We start from the raw sequence: 5,904 nt of genomic DNA on the forward strand, positions 1-5,904 counted from the left end.
TGTGTTAACTATATGAGAGACTGGCCCTGTGGCCCTGACTGTGTTAACTATATGAGGGACTGGCCCTGTGGCCCTGACTGTGTTAACTATATGAGGGACTGGCCCTGTGGTCCTGACTGTGTTAACTATATGAGGGACTGGCCCTGTGGCCCTGACTGTGTTAACTATATGAGGGACTGGCCCTGTGGCCCTGACTGTGTCAACTATATAAGGGAATGGCCCTGTGGCCCTGACTGTGTTAACTATATGAGTGACTGGCCCTGTGGTCCTGACTGTGTTAACTATATGAGTGACTGGCCCTGTGGCCCTGACTGTGTTAACTATATGAGGGACTGGCCCTGTGGCCCTGACTGTGTTAACTATATGAGGGACTGGCCCTGTGGCCCTGACTGTGTTAACTATATGAAGGACTGGCCCTCTGGCCCCGTGGCCCTGACTGTGTTAACTATATGAGGGACTGGCCCTGTGGCCCTGACTGTGTTAACTATATGAGGGACTGGCCTTGTGGCCCTGACTGTGTTAACTATATGAGGGACCGGCCCTGTGGCCCTGACTGTGTTAACTATATGAGGGACTGGCCCTGTGGCCCTGACTGTGTTAACTATATTAGGGACTGGCCCCGTGGCCCTGACTGTGTTAACTATATGAAGGACTGGCCCTGTGGCCCTGAATGTGTTAACTATATGAGGGACTGGCCCTGTGGCCCTGTGGCCCTGACTGTGTTAACTATATGAGGGACTGGCCCTGTGGCCCTGACTGTGTTAACTATATGAGGGACTGGCCCTGTGGCCCTGACTGTGTTAACTATATGAGGGACTGGCCCTGTGGCCCTGACTGTGTTAACTATATGAGGGACTGGCCCTGTGGTCCTGACTGTGTTAACTATATGAGGGACTGGCCCTGTGGCCCTGACTGTGTTAACTATATGAGGGACTGGCCCTGTGGCCCTGACTGTGTTAACTATATGAGGGACTGGCACTGTGGTCCTGACTGTGTTAACTATATGAGTGACTGGCCCTGTGGGCCTGACTGTGTTAACTATATGAGTGACTGGCCCTGTGGGCCTGACTGTGTTAACTATATGAGGGACTGGCCCTGTTGCCCTGACTGTGTTAACTATATGAAGGACTGGCCCTGTGGCCCCGTGGCCCTGACTGTGTTAAATATATGAGGGACTGGCCCTGTGGCCCTGACTGTGTTAACTATATGAGGGACTGGGCCTGTGGCCCTGACTGTGTTAACTATATGAGGGACTGGCCTTGTGGCCCTGACTGTGTTAACTATATGAGGGACCGGCCCTGTGGCCCTGACTGTGTTAACTATATGAGGGACTGGCCCTGTGGCCCTGACTGTGTTAACTATATGAGGGACTGGCCCTGTGGCCCTGACTGTGTTAACTTTATGAGGGACTGGCCCTGTGGCCCTGACTGTGTTAACTATATTAGGGACTGGCCCCGTGGCCCCGTGGCCCTGACTGTGTTAAATATATGAGGGACTGGCCCTGTGGCCCTGACTGTGTTAACTATATGAGGGACTGGCCCTGTGGCCCTGACTGTGTTAACTATATGAAGGACTGGCCCTGTGGCCCCGTGGCCCTGACTGTGTTAAATATATGAGGGACTGGCCCTGTGGCCCTGACTGTGTTAACTATATGAGGGACTGGCCCTGTGGCCCTGACTGTGTTAACTATATGAGGGACTGGCCCTGTGGCCCTGACTGTGTTAACTATATGAGGGACTGGCCCTGTGGCCCTGACTGTGTTAACTATATGAGGGACTGGCCCTATGGCCCTGACTGTGTTAACTATATGAGGGACTGGCCCTGTGGTCCTGACTGTGTTAACTATATGAGGGACTGGCCCTGTGGCCCTGACTGTGTTAACTATATGAGGGACTGGCCCTGTGGCCCTGACTGTGTTAACTATATGAGGGACTGGCACTGTGGTCCTGACTGTGTTAACTATATGAGTGACTGGCCCTGTGGGCCTGACTGTGTTAACTATATGAGGGACTGGCCCTGTTGCCCTGACTGTGTTAACTATATGAAGGACTGGCCCTGTGGCCCCGTGGCCCTGACTGTGTTAAATATATGAGGGACTGGCCCTGTGGCCCTGACTGTGTTAACTATATGAGGGACTGGGCCTGTGGCCCTGACTGTGTTAACTATATGAGGGACTGGCCTTGTGGCCCTGACTGTGTTAACTATATGAGGGACCGGCCCTGTGGCCCTGACTGTGTTAACTATATGAGGGACTGGCCCTGTGGCCCTGACTGTGTTAACTATATGAGGGACTGGCCCTGTGGCCCTGACTGTGTTAACTTTATGAGGGACTGGCCCTGTGGCCCTGACTGTGTTAACTATATTAGGGACTGGCCCCGTGGCCCTGACTGTGTTAAATATATGAGGGACTGGCCCTGTGGCCCTGACTGTGTTAACTATATGAGGGACTGGCCCTGTGGCCCTGACTGTGTTAACTATATGAAGGACTGGCCCTGTGGCCCCGTGGCCCTGACTGTGTTAAATATATGAGGGACTGGCCCTGTGGCCCTGACTGTGTTAACTATATGAGGGACTGGCCCTGTGGCCCTGACTGTGTTAACTATATGAGGGACTGGCCTTGTGGCCCTGACTGTGTTAACTATATGAGGGACCGGCCCTGTGGCCCTGACTGTGTTAACTATATGAGGGACTGGCCCTGTGGCCCTGACTGTGTTAACTATATGAGGGACTGGCCCTGTGGCCCTGACTGTGTTAACTATATGAGGGACTGGCCCTTTGGCCCTGACTGTGTTAACTATATTAGGGACTGGCCCCGTGGCCCTGACTGTGTTAACTATATGAGGGACTGGCCCTGTGGCCCTGAATGTGTTAACTATATGAGGGACTGGCCCTGTGGCCCTGACTGTGTTAACTATATGAGGGACTGGCCCTGTGGCCCTGACTGTGTTAACTATATGAGGGACTGGCCTTCTGGCCCTGACTGTGTTAACTATATGAGGGACTGGCCCTGTGGCCCTGACTGTGTTAACTATATGAGGGACTGGCCCTGTGGCCCTGACTGTGTTAACTATATGAGGGACTGGCCCTGTGGTCCTGACTGTGTTAACTATATGAGGGACTGGCCCTGTGGCCCTGACTGTGTTAACTATATGAGGGACTGGCCCTGTGGCCCTGACTGTGTTAACTATATGAGGGACTGGCCCTGTGGCCCTGACTGTGTTAACTATATGAGTGACTGGCCATGTGGCCCTGACTGTGTTAACTATATGAGGGACTGGCCCTGTGGGCCTGACTGTGTTAACTATATGAGGGACTGGCCCTGTGGCCCTGACTGTGTTAACTATATGAGGGACTGGCCCTGTGGCCCTGACTGTGTTAACTATATGAGGGACTGGCCTTGTGGCCCTGACTGTGTTAACCATATGAGTGACTGGCCCTGTGGCCCTGACTGTGTTAACTATATGAAGGACTGGCCCTGTGGCCCCGTGGCAAAGACTGTGTTAACTATATTAGGGACTGGCCCGTGGCCCTGACTGTGTTAACTATATGAGGGACTGGCCCTGTGGCCCTGAATGTGTTAACTATATGAGGGACCGGCCCTGTGGCCCTGACTGTGTTAACTATATGAGGGACTGGCCCTGTGGCCCTGACTGTGTTAACTATATGAGGGACTGGCCTTCTGGCCCTGACTGTGTTAACTATATGAGGGACTGGCCCTGTGGCCCTGACTGTGTTAACTATATGAGGGACTGGCCCTGTGGCCCTGACTGTGTTAACTATATGAAGGACTGGCCTTGTGGCCCTGACTGTGTTAACTATATGAGGGACCGGCCCTGTGGCCCTGACTGTGTTAACTATCTGAGGGACTGGCCCTGTGGCCCTGACTGTGTTAACTATATGAGGGACTGGCCCCGTGGCCCTGACTGTGTTAACTATATGAGGGACTGGCCCTGTGGCCCTGACTGTGTTAACTACATGAGGGACTGGCCCTGTGGCCCTGACTGTGTTAACTATATGAGGGACTGGCCCTGTGGTCCTGACTGTGTTAACTATATGAGTGACTGGCCCTGTGGGCCTGACTGTGTTAACTATATGAGGGACTGGCCCTGTGGCCCTGACTGTGTTAACTATATGAGGGACTGGCCCTGTGGCCCTGACTGTGTTAACTATATGAGGGACTGGCCCTGTGGCCCTGACTGTGTTAACTATATGAGGGACTGGCCCTATGGCCCTGACTGTGTTAACTATATGAGGGACTGGCCATGTGGTCCTGACTGTGTTAACTATATGAGGGACTGGCCCTGTGGCCCTGACTGTGTTAACTATATGAGGGACTGGCCCTGTGGCCCTGACTGTGTTAACTATATGAGGGACTGGCCCTGTGGTCCTGACTGTGTTAACTATATGAGTGACTGGCCCTGTGGGCCTGACTGTGTTAACTATATGAGGGACTGGCCCTGTTGCCCTGACTGTGTTAACTATATGAAGGACTGGCCCTGTGGCCCCGTGGCCCTGACTGTGTTAAATATATGAGGGACTGGCCCTGTGGCCCTGACTGTGTTAACTATATGAGGGACTGGGCCTGTGGCCCTGACTGTGTTAACTATATGAGGGACTGGCCTTGTGGCCCTGACTGTGTTAACTATATGAGGGACCGGCCCTGTGGCCCTGACTGTGTTAACTATATGAGGGACTGGCCCTGTGGCCCTGACTGTGTTAACTATATGAGGGACTGGCCCTGTGGCCCTGACTGTGTTAACTTTATGAGGGACTGGCCCTGTGGCCCTGACTGTGTTAACTATATTAGGGACTGGCCCCGTGGCCCCGTGGCCCTGACTGTGTTAAATATATGAGGGACTGGCCCTGTGGCCCTGACTGTGTTAACTATATGAGGGACTGGCCCTGTGGCCCTGACTGTGTTAACTATATGAAGGACTGGCCCTGTGGCCCCGTGGCCCTGACTGTGTTAAATATATGAGGGACTGGCCCTGTGGCCCTGACTGTGTTAACTATATGAGGGACTGGCCCTGTGGCCCTGACTGTGTTAACTATATGAGGGACTGGCCTTGTGGCCCTGACTGTGTTAACTATATGAGGGACCGGCCCTGTGGCCCTGACTGTGTTAACTATATGAGGGACTGGCCCTGTGGCCCTGACTGTGTTAACTATATGAGGGACTGGCCCTGTGGCCCTGACTGTGTTAACTATATGAGGGACTGGCCCTTTGGCCCTGACTGTGTTAACTATATTAGGGACTGGCCCCGTGGCCCTGACTGTGTTAACTATATGAGGGACTGGCCCTGTTGCCCTGAATGTGTTAACTATATGAGGGACTGGCCCTGTGGCCCTGACTGTGTTAACTATATGAGGGACTGGCCCTGTGGCCCTGACTGTGTTAACTATATGAGGGACTGGCCTTCTGGCCCTGACTGTGTTAACTATATGAGGGACTGGCCCTGTGGCCCTGACTGTGTTAACTATATGAGGGACTGGCCCTGTGGTCCTGACTGTGTTAACTATATGAGGGACTGGCCCTGTGGCCCTGACTGTGTTAACTATATGAGGGACTGGCCCTGTGGCCCTGACTGTGTTAACTATATGAGGGACTGGCCCTGTGGCCCTGACTGTGTTAACTATATGAGTGACTGGCCATGTGGCCCTGACTGTGTTAACTATATGAGGGACTGGCCCTGTGGGCCTGACTGTGTTAACTATATGAGGGACTGGCCCTGTGGCCCTGACTGTGTTAACTATATGAGGGACTGGCCCTGTGGCCCTGACTGTGTTAACTATATGAGGGACTGGCCTTGTGGCCCTGACTGTGTTAACCATATGAGTGACTGGCCCTGTGGCCCTGACTGTGTTAACTATATGAAGGACTGGCCCTGTGGCCCCGTGGCAAAG

Source organism: Salvelinus fontinalis, chromosome 23 (genome assembly GCF_029448725.1).
Source record: "Salvelinus fontinalis isolate EN_2023a chromosome 23, ASM2944872v1, whole genome shotgun sequence".
In the NCBI taxonomy this organism is placed as follows: domain Eukaryota; kingdom Metazoa; phylum Chordata; class Actinopteri; order Salmoniformes; family Salmonidae; genus Salvelinus; species Salvelinus fontinalis.